The 19,255-nt window shown below is 49.3% G+C and overlaps 1 long non-coding RNA gene across 1 annotated transcript; it reads left to right on the plus strand.

Moving 5' to 3' along the window:
- The first annotated feature begins 5,127 nt into the window (after positions 1 to 5,127).
- Positions 5,128 to 14,156, plus strand: LOC123394272. Its single transcript, XR_006608995.1, has 3 exons — positions 5,128 to 5,190; positions 13,438 to 13,612; positions 14,098 to 14,156. It is a non-coding gene; the product is annotated as an uncharacterized LOC123394272 (long non-coding RNA).
- The last annotated feature ends 5,099 nt before the right edge of the window (positions 14,157 to 19,255 follow it).

Below are 19,255 nucleotides of genomic sequence, written 5' to 3' on the forward strand. Positions count from 1 at the left end.
GTGAGGATGAAACTGTCCCCCGTGAGACTCAGCACTGTAGATCCAGGGAGGGACCACAACCACTGCAAATGCTGTGTATGGCAGGGCCATAAAGTCCATCCCACCCTACGGTGATCAGTCCCAGCCTCTGACAGAAGTGACGATGATGCTGTCTCGCACCCCAGACGCCAAGCCCAGCACAGGGCATACACCAATTCTAGGATATCCCCACGGGGCCACTCCAGTCAGACTTTGGCCACGCCACCACTTACGGGGGTGGTGGGATGAAGCAGGCAGGAATCCAGGGCGGCTCTGGGTGGTCCACCAGAAGACTGCCAGCTCTGGCTCTTGCAGGACAGAGGGAAGGAGCCCTAAGCCCGGTGCCTGTGCTCACGTGGTCAGGTGTTGTGGTCCATGGGTGGGCATTCGAAGTGCAGCTCTGAAGGACCCATCTAAGCCCAACTCCAGGAGTGGTCCTCTGTCCAGTCAATAGGCCTGAAGACACTTACCCATCAGGGCAGGGTTAAGTGAGATCACTCCAGGAGTCAGATAGCACCCTGTGCACCTGGCGCTGAGTGTTAGGTGATCACTGATCTGTTTTGCAGTGTCCTCAGAACTTCCTAGCTCCCAGCTCACTTAATCCTCACTAAGCCCCTTTACAAGAAAACCCAGTCACCGATGAGGCCACTCGGGCCCAGACAAAGCAGGTAACAGACTTGGGTTGTCCAGCTGCCCTGAGGCACGGCTGGCCAGAGGCTAAAAAGCCCCTAAGGACAGCCACAGGAACACTAATGTGATCATGAGGCCCCAGTCCCTCCCAGGGACCCTTCTCTGTGCTCACTGCCCCAGCCCTGCACAGTGTCATCCTGCCTCCTGATGGGACACTCACTGCAGCTCCTCCTCTCAGAAAACCTTCCCTTTACCCTCAGCCCTGGGGAATTCATTGCCCAGGACTCTCAGTCTAGGGCTGAAATTTCACCTGAATACTGGAGAATTTCAGTTCCTCCCAAACAGGGATGTTATGACAGAGCCCTGTGTGATGAAGAAAAGAGCTCTGTCCTGGACAATGCTGTGCACTAGCAGGGAGCAGGACAGGTCCTGAGTGGGTGCTCTGAGGCACAGCTGCGGTGCTGGTTGACAGGATGAAAAATGGCAGATGTGGGGTGTACCTGAGGCCCCGTGACTAGGGTTTGGGAATGGGGTTAAAGAGGCTCCCGGGGTGGAAGGGGAGGCCTGGTGGCTGGCAAGGGGAAAAGAGAGCTGTCTGCAGAGAGAAGGGGTGTAGCAGCTGCCACCAGAAGAGGAGGTTTGGGGAAAGGAAAGGACTGTTCAGAGGGATTTAAGGGGAGAGGGCAGAGGCAGTGAGAAGGAAAGGCCTCTCCACTCTCCACGATACAGTATCCTACAGTGGGTGCTGAGAGATGGCAGAGATGACAGGATCCATGGGTCTCCTTTTGCACCCAGGACTCTCACCCTAACACCCCGAGGGGCAAGACGCAGAAGTCACTGTGACCAGACGTGACCAGAGTGGGTCAGATCACGGTCATCTCCAGGATCCAGATCTGAGAGGTCACTCTCAGAACCCTTCAGTCCCAGAGAACCCCCCAGCCCTGAGATGAACCCAACTTCCGGGTGACACCGTGGTGACAGCGGACAGTGAGCATGGCGAGACACCAGGCCTGTCCCCCACAGGGTGGACAGAACAGAGAGTCACTGTCACTGCCCATACAGCAGCCCTGAGCTGCAGATTTGCGGCTCTGTGTCACCGGGTGCAGCCTGTAGGCTCTGGGAGTGGGTGCGGGAGGCCTCTGAGCAGAAGGGCAGCTGTTCCTAGGACTAGGAAACCTCTCAGCGAGTTGGCACTATGTTGTCAGGTGTGACCAGCTTCAAGCTGTTTTTTGGTTCATGTCTAGGATGAGAGCTCTCCGAACGACTTGTGCGTCTCTATCCCAGGGTACAAGGTCTCCTAACTATTTGGGGTGGGGAAGGGGGGTGGTCTTTGTCCAGAGAGTTGGGTCTCTGAGCTCTTCATGTATCTGCATCTGAGAATGTGGCAGAGAGGAAGGCAGGATGGACCTCAGTCACAGAGGGCTTAGCGTTAGACTTGGGACTTCACATTTGCTGTGCTGTCCCCCTGCCTGGCCTGTTACCACAGGGAAGAAAGCTTCGGCTCCCCATCCTCAGGGAGGGCCTTTCCTCAGTCACATGCAGCTCCTGGGAACCCACGGTAACAATACAGATAAGACACATATCAGCTAACATTATCCCCGTCCCTGCCAGGGGCCAACCCCTGTCACAAACCGATGTACATGTACCAGCTCAGTTAATTTGCCCAACACCTAAGGAGAAGGTCATCATTTGCACATGAGGGGGCTGAAGACGAGGGAGGAAGGGCAATCTCCGCTCCTGAGGAGGGAGAAACTGGATGTGACTTAAGCTCTTTGAAGGAGGCAGGCACAGCTCTGCACAGCAACGCCTGGTAGGGGGTGACCAGGATGGGGGCAGGGCGAGGGTTGCCCAAGGCCACAAAGACCATGTAACCGACTCACTTTCAGGATGTCTGTCTCCCCATCTCTCATGCACACACCCTGTTCCCCGGCTCAGTGCTTGATGTATGAAATGTGGAGGTGGGGATGGAAGGTACAGAGGTGAGGGAAGTACCTCGGTGCATCACGTTGCACAAAGCCTCAAGCAAACCTAGAAATTCCTGCCTTCGCTTCCCTCCTTGCAGCATTTTTGGGCACTGAGATCAGCAGGAGGGTCATCAAGGGCATGAGGGAGTATGAGGAACCATGTGTACAGCATAAGCCTCCCCGTAACTGAAGTGTGTCCTTGTCCTGAGGAGCAGAGCGTCCCAATGTGGGTCAAGGCAGTGTGACTGAGGCCCAGATCACAGACAGCTGTATTATTACGTCAGGGGCATCTTTTGCTCTGGAGAGACAGACACATCCTCCAGTAGCAGAGCTGGGGGCCCCTAGGTGGGTACTAATTCAGTGGGGAGGGTGTGCGGCCAGAGTCTCTGTCCTGATGTCTCTAATGCTCTTCTTTCTCTGGCTTCTCTGTGTCTGTAACTTTGTCTCTGTTGCCCACCCCACCTGTGTGGGACCTCAGTCATGCCAGAGGCCCTTGCTTGGCCTCTCCTGAGGCTATCATCCTTTCATATGGCTGTTCATGGGGAACCGTGCGGGGGGCTGGGGTGTTTGCTCGTGAGTCTATGGAACTGTCCAAGGAAGGCATGTTCAGCTGCAGGGAGGGTAGAGAGAAGGTTCTCCTTTGGGGGCAAGCAAGGAGCTGTTTCCCATGAAACTGGGTGCCCTGGGCTTCTGGCCTCTGAAAGAACCCTAGGGGCTTTTCTACTACAAACAAAACACAACAACAATAACAACAACAACAAACCCAACCTAAACCAACCAACAAAAACCCCCAAAACCAAACCTCCAGGGCTCAGAGAGTAAATCAAAGTCCTCCCCCCTTGGCTCTGAAGGCACGATAAGATCTGGCCCCTCCCACCTCATCTCCTACCTCTCTCCCTCAGCCACACTGAGGCAGCCACAGACCTCACAGTGCCTCATATACCCTGGGCCAATTTCCACTCCTGCCCTTTTCCACTGGCTCCCACCTCTGTCTGGGATACTTTTCTTGCAGATATTCATCTCCTTTAGGGGTCTGCTCAAGGATCACATGCTTTGAAAGAATTTCCTTGACATGCTTCTAGAAATTCACCCCTCTATTTCATTTTGCTGATTTAATTTCCATCGCAATTGCCAAAACCTAGACAACTTCCTAACATTTTTGTGCTGTATGATCCCAGTAGGATGTAAGCTCCATGAAAGCAAGGTTTTCTTCCCCGCCCCCCGTATCCATACAATTGGATTCCTAACATCCATTATATGGTCTGACACCTAATTTGGAGGGAATGAATGAATGAGAAAATGAATAAATAAATGCGTGGCGGGCGATGAGAACTAAAGCCACAAAGGGTAATGGATTCTCCTAGGGAACATGTTCAGGGGTGACAGGATGGTGACGGAGTCGGCGGTCTTTATCTCACTTTCTCGGTGTCCTCGGGGCTCCTGGAAGATGGCTCCTTCCCTAACAAAACCAAAGATCCTTCTATCTCTCTGATCTATCCTGACAGCCAACCACAGTGGCCTGCCCCACACCAGGCCTCTAACACCCCCACTAGACCCATTCTGCATTGCTCAGGGAGACACAAGCCAGCGTAACGCCCAGGACATTGAAAACGCTTGTAACGCTCCCTGGTACAATGGTGGCCACTGCGGGGACGTAAACTTCAGCTTAGTAAGACTTTTCCCCTTTTCCCCCCGAGTCCAAGACTGCAGTGAGCTGTGGGGTTTGCATCCTGGCTTTGCCCTCCCTCCCTTTGGGGCCAGCCTGGAAGAGCCCATGGGCCTCCGCATCGACCAGCCATTCCAGGTTCGCACCACTAAGGGGCGCTCCAGGTGGACCAGGAAGACTCTCCGGACGTACCTCCCAGGGGCACAGAGGTAGGACCATCTGAGCAGGAAGGTACCACTAGAGACGCGGGGTCCGATTTTGCAATAACCCACGGTGTAGGACACTACACCAAAGGTCTGCATCAGCCACGGCCCCCAGCGGAGGCGCTAATACGCCTCCGAGCCTTTCCCCACCCGCTCCACTCCGTTCTCCCGGCGCATTTGAGCCAGAGTGGACAGCCGGACTGAGCCGGCAGCCGTCATTTCACTTCGCCGTCTCTACATGGTCACGTCCAGCTGGGCAACAACGGGGCGAGAGATTGGCTCTCCATTGTAGGGGCGGGGACTGCGACTCCCTAGGTGGTGATTGGCTCCGGAGAGTTCATCTGAGTAAACCCTTCCTGGGCGCGCAGTGCCTCCGGATGAACCCCCTAGTCCCCGCCTCTGTCTTCGAGTACCCAGTTCCCATTGGTCATTGGGCTGGGACAGGCAGTACGACAGCTGAGCTGGAGCACATGGGGAGGGGTGTGTGTGGTGTTTGGGTGTGCGATCGTGCGTGCGTGCGTGCGTGCGTGCGAGCGCGTGCGCATGCCTTTCGGAGTGTAGAATTTTTCTCCGAGTTCAACTCTTCGGGGACCGGCTGCTGCGAGGGAATGAAGATGCTGCCTTAGTCGGTGGCGAAGTTCGGCGCAAAACAGCTGGCTGGTAGCCAGTGTCTGGCGCTGGACGCGCGCGGTGACTGTACCGTCTTCACGTGAGCTCTTTCAGTCTTGTTCAGACCTAAACTCGGTCACAAGCCTAATGGGGCCCGTCTGGCACGGCGCCTCAGTCGTACAGATGCAATCAATCAATGGTCAGGGCGAGGTCTGTGCGCTTGGTTGGCGTCCCTACCTAGGAAGTGAAGTGTGTCAGGCAGTTAGGGGATGTGCATCGCTCTAGGTAGGTCAGTACAGATGCAGTTTGGGTACATTTGATCTTTCTGAGCCTTTTGGATATCGGAGTGGATTGTGTTCGTCATGGGATGAAGTGTCGTAGGCTGTGTGTGCCTGTATATCGGGGGGTGCGCTTTCTGAGCGCTTTGTGCTTTGGTGTCCTTGGGTTTGAGGTCTCTATGTTGGCATCTGCACCCTAGTGTGTGAGGTCTCTAAGCTGTTTGTGATTCTGGGTTTTAAGTTGTGATGTCCGTGAGCTACCTGGGGTGGGGGGGGGCACTGTCTTAAGGATCTGAGCTGTTGGGAGTCTGTGTCCAAGGTGTAGGCTCTCTGATTTGTATGGGGGCTTTATCGGAAGGTTCTGTGATGTTTCCGAGTTATTTGAACTTCTGTCTTTCTCTTTTTGAGGAGGTCTTTGTATTAGCCTGGGAGGTGTCTGCATGGTTTGGGAGTCTCTCTAAGATGTGACATATCTGAGCAGATTTAATTTGTGTCCTAGAGTGCAGACGTTGGCCTGTTGAGGTGTGGGAGTTGTCTCAGTGTGTGTGATCTCTGTTGCTTTGGGGAATCTGTGACTCCAGTTGTGAGCTCTTTGTGCAGAGATTTTTGGAAGGCTTTTTAGGTCGTGTTCAGTGATCTGTTTTTGTTGTTTCTATCTGAGCTGTTTGGGGGTCTTTGTCTTAGAAGTGAAATCTTTTACCTTTGTAATTTTGAGGTCTCTGTCCAGGAACTGAGGGTCTTGGAACCTGGCAGAGGTGATGCCAAAGTCCAGAGCCCCAAGTCCTGTTTGTGTCGTTGGGCAAGTCACCTGTCTCCTGAAGCCTAAATACGGACCACAGTCAAAAAAAAAAGTGGGGCCAGTGCCTGCCCTGGAGGGTACCTGTGCAACTTAGAAGTGTAGATGTCCTGACTCCCAGCCATCCTTCCCCAAGAATTTTCTGATCACCTGCTGTGAGCCTGGGTACTTTTCTGGGAGCACATAGAATACAGAACAAAACTGACGAAGTCCCGCCTTTCATAGTTAGCCAGTAAATATATATTGACTATCAGAGAGGGGCAAGTGCTACATAGAAAGATAAGGCCAGTTAGAGGAAAGAGTTTGTGGGGAGCATGCTGTTGTTTATTCAGGGTGATGAGGGAAGGACTCCCTCACAGCGTAATGACTGAGCAGAGGACTGAGGAAACGAAGGAGCAGGCCATGGAACCACCTGCCTTGTTAGAACATCGCAGGAAGAAGGTACAGCAGGTGCAGTAGTGCTGAGGGGACATCCACTGGGTGTGTTCCTGGATATCAGGGATTCCTGTGATGATGCTCAAAGTCTTCATCACGGGGTTTGACACACAGAGTTCATCGAAAGGTGTCTGGTGGTGTTGTCTCTGTTTCTCCCACAACCTGTGAGAGAGAGGTGGTCTTCATCCCCTTTTCACAGACAAAGGACGCAAGGCTCCAAGAAGTACACAGATCTGCTCTCCTGCTTACACCCGAAATTGCTAAAGGAGGGGGGAAACCTTGTGCTCGGTCACGAGAGACAGAGAGAGGGCTTGAGTGTCGAAGCCGCAGGGTAGACGCCATTCACACTGGATGTCAGTCAGCCAGCTCACAGAAATGATCATACGGGAATCACTACCCTCATTACCTTTCTACACTTGATGGAGGACAGGACTGAGAAAGCACAGGGGTAGAGAAGAGAGGCAGAAAGAGAAAGGTGGAGAGCAGTGAGGAAGAAAAAGAAGCAAAAAGCACTGGCTTCGTGATACTGCCCAGATTTGGCCCAGTTCACCTTAATTAACTGATTGTATTGAGATGTATTTCACCTCTTCCCCTCCCCTTTCTTTCCCTTCTCTTCTCTTCTCCTCTGTACCTGAGCAGTTCAGCCCTAAAGCCCTTTGCGGCTACAGAGCATGGCAAGTGTATGTGTGTAGGGGCATCCGACGCTTGAGGAGTCAGAGCCCAGGCACGGGGAGAAGGGCATCCATACACAGGAGCAGGCTCTATGGGGGACAGAGCCCACGGTGGTGAGGACGATGTCCCTGGGAGTTGGATGGGAAGAAGGCTTACTGGCTCAAGGATTCCAACTGGAGTGGGGTACGGTGGTCAAGGTCGGGGAGTGGTTCAGCAGAGCATGGGAGTGGGGGTGGCTCTATTGTGCAGGTGTTATGGCTTATATCCAGTGGGATTCGTCAGCTCAGTAAATGAGGAAGGATATTGGGAGACATGACTCTCACTGAAGAAAACAATTTCTGAGGTGTTGCGTTGGGAGTGGAGTTCTTAAGCATGTGAACTCGTGCTTTTCAGTATGTACGTGTGCGTATACGCATAGATTGATAGATACAGATGTGTGATAGATAGATATGCGTGTGTGTTGGGATGGCAGAGGGAAAAAAAGAAACGAGCCTGGCTCAACTTGTGGTACCAGTAATAAGGGCCAGGTCAAGGAAGGATTGACTGATGTCAGAAGGACACAGGAAATCTCTTGAAGGGGCTCCCACTGGAACATATTGGGGATAGTTTTGTTTTTTCAGCTTTATCGAGGTACTGTTGATATATAACATAAGTAAACTGAAGGTATACAGGGTGATGATGTGATACATGTATATGCTGTAAAATATTTACTATGAAAAGTTAGTTAACACTCTTGTTCTTTCATGTAATGACCATTTTTGTGTGGTGGTAACATGTAAGATCTAGGCTCTTAACTTGCCATATCTAATACAGTATTGTGAATGATGGTCACCATGCTATCTATATTACATTAGATCCCCATAACTTATTCATCTTATGGCTGGAATTTGGTACCCAGAAACCACCGTTTCCCCCCCAGCCTCTGGCACACACCATTCTCATCTCTATTTGTATGAGTTTGCTTTTTAAATGTCCACATATGTGAGAACATGCAGTGTTTGTCTTTCTCTGTCTGACTTACCTCAGTATAAAGTCTTCAGGGTCCATCCATGTAGTTGCAAAAGGCAGGATTTTCTTCTTTTGTATATCCAAATAATATTCTGTCGTGTATCTGTAGCACATTTTCAGGATCCATGGATCCCTCCGTGGACACAGATGTTTCCACATCTTGGCTGTTGCCTCATAGAAAATCATAAAATTGGTGTTACTCCTCCAGTTTTCTTTTTCTTCTTCAAAATTATTTGACTGTTCTAGCTCCTTTGCCTTTCCACCTAAACTGCATGATCAGTCTATATTTCCTAAAAGTCCTACTGGGAGTTTCAGTTGGAATTGTATTTAAATGAGGGATCCCGGGGCATCTGGGTGGCTCAGCGGGTTAAGCCTCTGCCTTCAACTCAGGTCATGGTCTCAGGGTTCTGGGATCAAGCCCTACATCAGGCTCTCTGCTCGGCAGGGAGCCTGCTTCCCCCTCACGCTCTTCCTGCCTCTCTGCCTACTTGTGATATCTCTCTCTCTCTCTGTCAAATAAATAAATAAATAATCTTTTAAAAAGTAAATAAATGAGGGATCCCTTTGGGACCTATAGACATCTAAATTATACTGACTTTATCAGGCCTTCCTATTCAGGTCTTCCTCTGCTTCTTTCCTCAGCTTTTTGTGGTTTAGGGCACACGGATCTTGTGTACGTTTCGCTAAGTTTGAGGAGGGAAGCTATTGTAAATGGTATGTGCGAGGGATGTCTGCTTTTTGTTTTGTTAGGTAATTTTTCGTTGCTAGCATGTAGAAATTTGCTTGACTTCTTGTGTTGAGCTTGTATGCTGCAGCAACGTTGACTGCACTTGTTAGTTCTAGGAGGTTGTTGTTTTATTTCATGGGATTATCTATGTACAAAATCATGTCATCTGTGAATTGAAATAGTTTTATTTCCTCCTTTCTGATCTTTCTTTTTTCTTTCCTTTGTGGAATGGCTAGGACTTCCAGCAAATATTGAATAACAAGAGGGGGAGGGTGGCTACCCTAGCCTCACTCCTGGTCTTTGGGAGAAAGTATGTAGATTTTCTCCATTAAGTAGAATGGATGGTGTAGGTATTTTTCCAAGATACTTTATATCCAGGTTAAGAAAACTCACTTCTGTTCCTTGTTTGCTGAATGCTTTTATCATGAATGGCTATTGAGTTTTGTCAAATGCTTTCTCTGAATGAATTGATAGGATCCTGTGGTTCTTTTTCTTTTCCTTTCTTTTCTTTTTGATACACTAATGAATTTATTATTTGACTTTTGAGAAGATTTATTTACTTATTTATAAAGAGTGAGAGTGAGAGGGAGTGGGGGGGAGGAGCAGAGGGATAGGGACAAGCAGACTCCTGCTGAGCATAGAGCCAAGGCAAGGCTCCATCCATCTCAGTACCCTGAGATCCTGACCTGAGCCAAAACCAACCAACCGAACCACCCAGGCGCCCCTATTCGTTGAGTTTTTGAATACTGCACTGCCTTTGCATTTCCAGGATAAACCCAACTGGATCATGTTGTATTACAGTTTTTGTATATTATTGAATTTGTTTTGCTAGTACTGTCTTTGTCTGATTTTGGCATCGGGGTAATGCTGATCTGATCAAATGATTCAAGAAATGTTCCCTCTCCTCTGTTTGAAGGGGTTGTGTAGAATTACTGTTATTTCTTCTTAAATGTGTGGTGGGATTTTCCAGAGAAACCGGCAGGGCCTGGAGATTTCTTTCCTGACAGTTTTTTTTTTTTTTAAGATTTTATTTATTTATTTGACAGAGAGAAATCACAAGTAGGCAGAGAGGCAGGCAGAGAGAGAGAGAAAGAGGAGGAAGCAGACTCCCTGCTGAGCAGAGAGCCCGATGCGGGACTCGATCCCAGGACCCTGAGATCATGACCTGAGCCGAAGGCAGCGGCTTAACCACTGAGCCACCCAGGCGCCCTCTTTCCTGACAGCTTTTAAAAGATAAAAATTTTAAATTTATGTTTGTTTTTCAGATTATCTGGGTGGGTTGGGTTTTTGTTGTTGTTGTCGTTGTTTGTTGGTTGAGTTTTAATAGTTTGTGCCTTTCAAGCAATTATTTGTTTGATCTAAGTTACCAGATGTCGGTGCACAGAGTTATTTCTTAGAATCCTTTCAGTTTCTGTGGAGTCTGTAACCCATTTCTTTCCTCATAGTCTTAAGTTGTATCTTTCCTTACCTTTCTTTCTGCCTCGGTGTGGATAGAAACTTAGGAATTTCATTGACCTTTTCAAAGAACCAGCTTTTGGTTTCACCCACTGTTCTTTTCCTGATATCTGCTGTAATGTCTGTTTCCCTTATTTACTTGCTTTGAGTTTATTTTTATTTTCTTTCTCTAGTTCTTAAGGGGGAAGCTTTCATTATTGATTTGGATCCTTGATTCTTTCTAATACAAACATTTGATGCTGTACCTTTACTGCTAAGCTCTGGGGTGGTTGCATCCTGCAAATTTGGGTATGTTGTATTTTCCTTTCCGTTCAGTTCATCTAATGAAGGGTCAGTATCCAGAATATTTCCTGATTTCCCTGGAGACTTGCCCTTTGGACCATGGATTATTTCGAAGCATATGGTGTAATTTCCTTGTATTGGGAGATTTTCCTCTTTACTCTTTCTTACATATTGGAAGTTTCTCTCTTCTGCTCAGACTACATTCTCTATATAATTTCAACTGTTTTATAATTTGTAATATTTCTTTTACGACCCAGGATGCAGAGTACCTTGGTGAAACTCCCTATGCCCTTGAAAAAAATGTGTGTTCTGCCGCTGCTATGGGAAAGGTTCTGTACTTGTCACTTACATCCAGGTAGTTCACAGTGTTGTTCGGTTCATCTACATAGTGCTGATTTTCTTCTGTTCCTTCTGACACTACTGAGTGAGTGTTGAACTCTACAGCTATCATTGGTAGGTTCATTTATCCTCCCGTTCTCTCTGACCTCGCTATGTATCTTGAAGCTTTGTTGTTGGGTGTTATGCAGAGAAGAGTTAACAGAGCAGGCCTGAGACCACTATCCTTGCAGAGATCAGCATGTTGGCCCCTACCTTGCATCTGGGAACTTGAATGTCAGAAGGCTTCCCACCATTCCCTACCCAAGCAGGATGCTTTACTCTTCCTAAACTGTCCAAGCAATACGTTTCATGCTGAACACCTGCTTTCCCTTTGGAAATCTGAAATCTTGGTACATGCTTATGCGGAGAGTACTTACGCGACCGGCCCCCAAAACAGACCTCCCGACACGGTGTTAGTCATGCATGAGCTTCCCTGTAGACAAGATTTCGTGTGCGACATCATGATTTGTGGCTGGAAGCACAAACAGCATGACTCTACTGGGAAAGGACACTTGGAAGCTTGAACTGGTTTCCTCCAGATGTTACTTGGGTAATTTTGCTTCGTATCCCTCTGCTGTAATAAATCTTAGCCCTGAGGATGAATGACTGTGTGTGCTGAGACCTTTGGGTCCTCCTGGGGATTCCGCAAAAGGAAGGGTGGTCTTGGGACATCGGGAAGAGCGGTGGTAGCCGTGGGACTCACTAGCGAGAAGACCCTGACTCAACTAAAATATGGTGAGACTTCTTTGAGTAAGGGAAGGGTGATGTGGTAGAGATGATGAACCTTTTGTGCCCCGGTGACTGTGGATGTACCCATGGTACGGAACCGCGGCTGAACTCCTGTAGCCACCTTGTGACTTAGTGCTTTATTTTCTCAGGGCCAGGGGAAAGGATACAAGCCTTCCCAAAGGTGAGCTTTGGGTCAGCCAAAAATGTTGCAGGTTTAACTTGCTCTCTCCTCCCAAGCGGGAGGAAACGAATTAGTTCCCTGAGCCAGAAAAAGCTTTCCATAAAACTAGAGGCAGAGACATGGGAAGGCACTCCAGCCTCTTTCTTCACCTTGCTTCCTGCTGCTGTGGGCTGCCTCTCTCCAGCATTCCAACTAGAAAGGCCCCTGGCCCCTGTGTGGCCACCCGGTAAGTGTCAGTTTACTGCTAGCCCTTTGCATAAGCTTTCAATGAGAGGGGGAAAGGGAGGATTTCAGAATGGCTCCGATCGTTGTAGTGTCTGGATGTATTGAGAAAATTGATTCAAGATGTGAGGCGGGGCCGCTATTCAATGCAGCTGTGCCCAGCACAGAAGGGAACAACCTAGTCTAGCCTGGTCACTGTGTGAATGAGAGAGACAAAAGGGGCAGGAGGTGATGTAAACCCATTCTGAAAATGTTGAAAATTCAGGATCTCATCCTGACGGTTCCTAATGATCATAAGTCTTTGTGGTTATGCAATAGGTTTTTCTATGAAAATGCTCTTGTCCCTTTTGAGAGCAGCCCCTCCATACAAAGGGTTTGGAGGAGAGTAGGGGATAAGTAAAGAAACGTAAAGGTTTGATTTCAGAAAGGTACACTGATTTGTAGCAGTGGAGGAAACCCAAACCTAGCACCTGGGGAGAGGCAGAGGGAGGAAGCAAAGACATTAATGACCTCTGTTTGCCCAAACTGTTCCTGGAAACCTTTTTAAAGAAAAACTCACGGTGGGGCACCTCGGTGGCTCAGTGGGTTAAAGCCTCTGCCTTTCCCTCAGGTCAGGATCCCAGGGGTCAGGATCCCAGGGGCCTGGGATCAAGCCCCGCATGGGGCTGTCTGCTCAACAGGGATCCTGCTTCCCCCTCTCTCTCTCCCTGCCTCTCTGCCTACTGATCTCTGTCTGTCAAATTAATAAAATCCTTTTAAAAAAAAAAAAAAGGAAAGAAAGAAAGATAATACTCGCAGTGCCATCTTTCCAAGTGTCTGTGAGCACTCTGATGCAAACTGGCTGCTGATCCCCCCACAGCTCCCCACCACACCTGCCAGAGCTCTGAGTGTGGGACAGCAGGCATTCCCCCAGTTCTCGGGCTTTGCACGCACAGCACTTCCCCGTGACCTCCTCCCTCAGAAGGAGGCTGAACTGGTGTTGTGGACAGACCATACTTTTGGAACCGACTGCCTCCAGGCAGCCCTCTGAAACCAAGGGCTCAGATGAATATAGGAAATGGACAGGGAGTCTTGGAGGGGAAGGTCCCATGGTGGGAAGCCACATCGGGGCCCTGGCGAGGTGCATCGCCTGATTCGTGTGTGTCTAGCTCCGGGCTCCCTAACAGCTGTAAACTCTGTTTCAGGAGTGTCCCGTGTGCCCTCTGCGATGACACATCCTGTGTGTGCTCTCTGACTAGCCCGACACTGCCTCAGCCTGGAAGACTTTCGGGTCAGCCTCTGCTTCCCGACCAGAGTGTGCTGTGCCCGAATTTGTGCCTCAGGCTGGCTAAGAACCAGGTTCATACAGACACTTCGGCAGTAAGTTATCTCTTTTTCTGTGTTAGACTTTTATGGTTGGTTGAGAATTGTTTTAACCGGTCAAATCGGGGACCCCCTGAGGGATGTAATGGAGGTGAGGACCGCAGGCTCCTGTGACCCCTGCTGCAAAGGGTCTTAAGACGGAGACCTGTGGCACTTGCATCCCACCCTCCACAGCCTGACGTGCTTCAGTCTGGACATGGTTCTGTTGCTGGGCTCGTCATTACGACGCGGGATCTAGCCATTCCCAGTCCCTCAGTTCCACAGGTGTGGACTGGCCTTCTGCTGAGTGTCAGGTCCTCTGGCTCGAGGGCACCAGGATGAGCGGGGTGTTGTTTCCGGCCTTCCGAGAAGGAGGTAAAACTCTGGTGAGGGAGACAGACATGGAAACAAAGTGGCAGCCGTTAAGCTGGTTTTTGTTCATCTACTCCTGGCAGATCACAGGATGAGCATGCTCCCACTGAATTCTTCCTGTCCTTTCCCAGCATATCCTACAGAAGATCCGTCTGGTCCGTACACTTGGGTTCCCCTCATCCTGTTTTCCTCCATGTCCCGCTGCAGCTCTCGAGTGATACTGGAGTGTGGTCGCAGACTCCAAGCCAAGAAGGGAAAGGCTTTCGCTGATGTGTTTTTCCCAAACGGGTCAAGGGTTATTGGTACCTTTCCAGGTAAAACCTCGTGCCAGTTTTCCCTCAGTTTACAGGGGGAAGTTACATTTATGGAAAATCCAGTGTATTGAAGTCTCTGCAAAACAGATTTTGCATCCCTGCAACTTTGCCTTCCTAAATGCCAGTACCACCCTTTCATCATTTCAGCAATCAAAATGGCCCTCTGAACTTTCCAAAATGTGCCAGTATTTTGGTTTAAATACTAAGTATGATGTGGTTTGAAACCACAAGAAGACGGTCTTATGCAGGTACCCCCATCCCACCCCACCCAAGCCTGGTATTCACAGACAAAAGATAGGAAGGTTTTGGTCCTTGTCTGCATTTGGTCAGAGGAAATAGCGTGGCAGCGTGGAGTAGGGCACAGTACCTTCCAGGAAGGATTCTGGGCACCTTCCTCTTCTGTGTGCTTCCTGTGATGAGAAAACGTTTCAGGGACAGCGGGGGTGTGAGGTAAAGCTTTGTTTCAGAGGTCACCACTGTCACAGGATGTCAGTGTCCAGGATGGTTTTGTGGTAGTCACGGCCCTTAGCTCTGGACCTGGGGTTCTCCTCATTGATGAGAAGCCTTTCCAGGTGCGGACACAGGGTGAGGGGCTGGGCTAGGGCTTGAAAACTACTGTCCTGTTTGGGACAGCAGATGAGATCACAGAAGGACAGCTGCAAGGAGAAGAGGGAGACGATCTTCTAAGGTCAGGGCAGGTTTCTGGCAGGTGAAGGGAAAGACATTGGCCCCAAGTTCTGGTTGCTCCAGGCTGACGTGGAATGGAGTGTGGGTGCAAGAATGAACCGAAGGCTGAGAGGAGGTGGGGATAATAGACGCATAACCTCACATCCTATGGATTACGTGGTCCCTGAGAAAAGCCCATGCTGTCGTGGGAGCCAAATGTCATCTCCTGTCACCCCCGCCACCCCACTGGCCTGGCCTGGACGAGAATGGTTTTGAGATAGACAGAACCCTTCAGGGAGAAAGGCCAGTGGGGTCATGGTGTCTTCTCAGAAAAATCCACTGCCCTACCCCCTGTTTTGACTCTCACTCCGTGTGTGTTCTTTATGCCCTGTCATCTTGCCTGCTTTTCAGGCTGGTCTTCTCATGTGTGTATCTGTCCAGAAAGTCAGTACGTTGGAGACAGGCTTGCTCCCAAAGGGGCTTCATTCAGTTCTTGTCTTGTGTTTCCTAGGCAGAGTTAGAAAAAAACATCGCAGATTCTAGGGGCACCGTTGTGGCCACACTAAGTGAGATTCACTGGGTGCGGATCACAGCATGTGCATTTTTTTAAGAGTTTCCTGGGTTCTGACTCATGTGGACAGCTTGTCTGGGAACTACTGGAGCAGGGGAATGGTGCTATTTTTCTTGCCGCCAGGCTTCTCTCTCCTTTGTGAGGGCGCAGAGAAGTGACACCGGTTTTTGGTGCCTTCTCTAAGGAGGCTCTGAAGAACTGTTTCCAGAAAGTCTCCAGAATCCAATCCATTCGAGCTTCTGTCTGCGTGATTGCGGTTGCACTCACATTTCTGTTTACTGTGTGCTTCCATGCCCTGCAACCAGTTAGTGGTCTGTGTTAGCCGTTATTCTACATACTTTGCAATGGCCATTGGAGCTTACCACTGACTGAACAAACACACACAGCAGGGTGAGTTTTTCCACAATGCCTTCAGACCCGTGCCTCCAGCCCTCACAGCTGGGTGACACTGAGCAAGCTGCTTAACATCTGAGAGCCTCGTTTCATGTAGCAACATGGAAATACTAGTTAATGCTAAGCGCGGAGCTGCTTCTTGGGGCAGTGTTAGAGCACTGACTGTGTTAAGACAAGGAAAGTTGTCAGGACAGTGCCTGGCATGTGGAGAGCTGTCAGTGAGTTCTAGCTGCTGTTCCTGTTGTCATTCTCACATTTCCCTGAAGCGTTTTCCAGACGCGTGGTGTCAAGACTACCTCTGACTCACTGGAGGGACTTGGCACTCTCACGTCAGCAACTCAGAGACTCCAGAGTCAAGTCGGGGGTGGGGGTGGGGTGGGTGCCCAGGGGAGGGGCGTGTTTTTCCTTACCATAGTGAGTGAGTGTTCGGCCAACCTTATGGGTTATTATGAGCGTGAATGGAAACTTCTCTAGAAGTTAGGACAAATGACCTGTTCATACGTCTTACAGGATGGTTGGAAAAGTAAGTGGTCACGGGATAAGGACAGAGCACACGTCTCTGAATTTGCATAATCATGTCAAAGAGTGAAATTTCAAGGCCAGGGACCCTCATTATGTGGCTTCTTTTCTTGCTGTTAGTTCTATTGAATCCACTTCTGCATCAGATGGTCACAAGTGAACCTGGGAAAGATAGGAAACCGTTACTAGTCAAATTGTCATCGGCAAGACTTTATTTCTCATGGAGTTTTCACCTGTCCAGTTTTATTGTATGGATTTTTCTCTTCCACTAATACTCATTATTCCTTTAACAAAGGCTGATGTATTAATATTTTCAGAGCTCTGTCCTGAGGAGATGGTAAACAGTGTTTTTGGAGAGTCTGAGGAAAGGGGCAGTGGGGAGGGAAAGGCGGAGGGTGAGGTGAAGGTGTGCGGGGGGGGGGGCGGGGGCAGAAGGAGAGACGTCACGGCAAAGAGAAGGGGAAGGATGAGGGGCAACAAGCAGAAAGAAAGATGTAAAGAGACATAGGAGTAGAGGCTCACACGTCAGGAGGCTTCCTATAGGCTTGGCATTGTTTTTTTTTAGCTCTTTCTCTACAGATAGAATTTTAAAAGTCATTTAAAAGTCTCTTCAACACTGGGAGGTAAATATTTTTAATGTTAACATCCCCTTTTTACAAACCAGAAAACCGAGACACGTAGAGGTTAAGAGGAGGGGAAATAACTTCCCTGAAGCCACCTAGCCAGCAAGGACAGAGTCAGGCGTTGTACCCAGGGTCAGAGAGAAGCATAAAGAGACTTGGGATTTGCCCCTAAACCTGCAGTGCACCTCAGTGTCCAGTGTCCTCTGGCTCAAAAGGCCAGGTGAACGTGTGCAGCAGCTTAATCTGATTACACTGCATCTGGGTATGGATTGATCCTGATGTCTCCTCAGTGCGTGAAACACTGGGGGGGTGGCAAGTCACTCTAGGCACATCAGTAAGTGGGTACCTGGTTCATATCAAGGCCTGTATGTTTGTGGACGTCACCATCATTATTATGATGGACAGTAGTTTATGGTATAATGTTGGGAAGTAAAACAACAGAGAAAAGAGTGTAGATGACCCTCCCCGCTCCAATCCTCATTTTTAAATCATCATTTTTAAAAAATGTATAGAATGAAGCCTGGATGATAGTACACCACATGAAGTCATTTTCCCTAAGTGTGAAACTCTTATTTAATTGGCAGATAACGTTTTGTTCGCTGTTGGATGTGCTGTAATCTTCTCTGTTTATTGCACAACCAGTGTTTCTGTTACCAGGTTGTTTTTTAAAATTTTAGTTATTTATTGACCAGACAGAAGATCACAAGCAGGCTAGAGAGGCCTAGGCCGAGAGCGAGAGAGGATGAGGATGAAAGCCAGCTCCCTGACTGCTGCAGAGAGCCCGATGTGTACTCTAGATCCGCAGAGACCCGAAAGATCATGACCTGAACCGAAGGGCAGAGGGTTAACCCTCTGAGCCACCAAGGCACCTCTGTTTACAACCCGTTTTAAGTTCCTTTTGATATAATACTATCAGCTTTGATATCCTTGCCAGGAGAAACACCATGTCCAGGCATTTTAGGTGGAGAGAGGAGATCGAGGGTTCAATAGAGAGGAGCCGAGCGGGGGGGAAGGAAGCAGAGAGCGCTTTGGGCGGGAAGGGTAGCTACGTCCTGCAGGGTTTGCTGTGAAATCACCCAGAGGATACCAGCCAAATCCACACATCAAAAGCCGATAGCATCTTGCATATCCCGAGGAGGAGCCAGTTTGCGCCATTGAGATGAGTAACCTGCACGAAGGATTTCTTTAGACTTTTATATCTCTGTTGGCCCCTGTGGTGCAGCCGGAGCCGACTATGTGGTTCTTAGGCGGCATTACTTCTGCTGCCGCTGGGCTTGGGTGGAGGAGCAGCAGGCCTCACCTGAAGCATTTCTCCTTTTGTGGGCCAGTTGGAGTACTTCTCTTGATGTCTGGGAAGCCGACAGGATTCAGAAAGAGAAAACAGAAAATAAAATACACAGCAGCAGCAGTTAGATCCAGCTCTTCCTCCAACAATCCCGACCAATCGCAAGTAGAGCCGCAGGCACAGGTGTTGTAGGTCATTGGTGCGGGATATTAGCAGGTTGGTGGGAGGCTCAAAGAAGAAACATGGGGAAGTAGTGAATAAAAGGTGAGGAGAAAAACTCACTCAAGAGGGGACAAAACGGCAGCCATCATGTTTTCTGCCTCGCTTTTTGATAAGGAAAAATCGTGTGCTCCAGTTACTGTGGGCGAGAGGGCATCCTGGCCCGAGGTCGGGGAAGGATCACTGCAAGGGTGAATGAAGTAGTCTGAGGCCCACCATCAGCGGTGTAAAACAAGGGGAACTGAGTGTGTGAAGGCGCAGCAGGCCTCTGCCTTTACCATAGACTCAAGCTTTTAGCCCTGCTGAGGAGTCATGCTGCTCACCTTAAAGAAGCAGAGCACAATCTCAGCAAAATAGCTGGTGCTTCTCACATCCTAATCCAGCTCGGGTGTCGCCCAGGCACTGCTCACTGATCTGCAGGGCGTAATGGTGACCGTGTGTTTGTGCACAAGTGCGTAACAGGCATAAGGACTGAGAGACTGTTCATTTAACTGTGATTCACGAGTTCCCAGCCACTATCTGGACACTGTGTTGGGTGCCTGGGAGATGTAGTTAGTAAAGACACTTCCGTGCTTTGTGCAGTTTATGCCAAATCATCAGAGAAATTAGTTAATCTAAGCATCATACAAAGAAACATAAAATTACACCTGTGATTAGTGGTACAAGAGGTGCACTTTATGGAGTATGACTGATAGGTAG

The sequence above is a fragment of the Mustela putorius genome, unplaced genomic scaffold (assembly GCF_011764305.1).
Source record: "Mustela putorius furo isolate JIRA1106 unplaced genomic scaffold, ASM1176430v1.1 tig00002144_pilon_pilon_pilon, whole genome shotgun sequence".
In the NCBI taxonomy this organism is placed as follows: domain Eukaryota; kingdom Metazoa; phylum Chordata; class Mammalia; order Carnivora; family Mustelidae; genus Mustela; species Mustela putorius.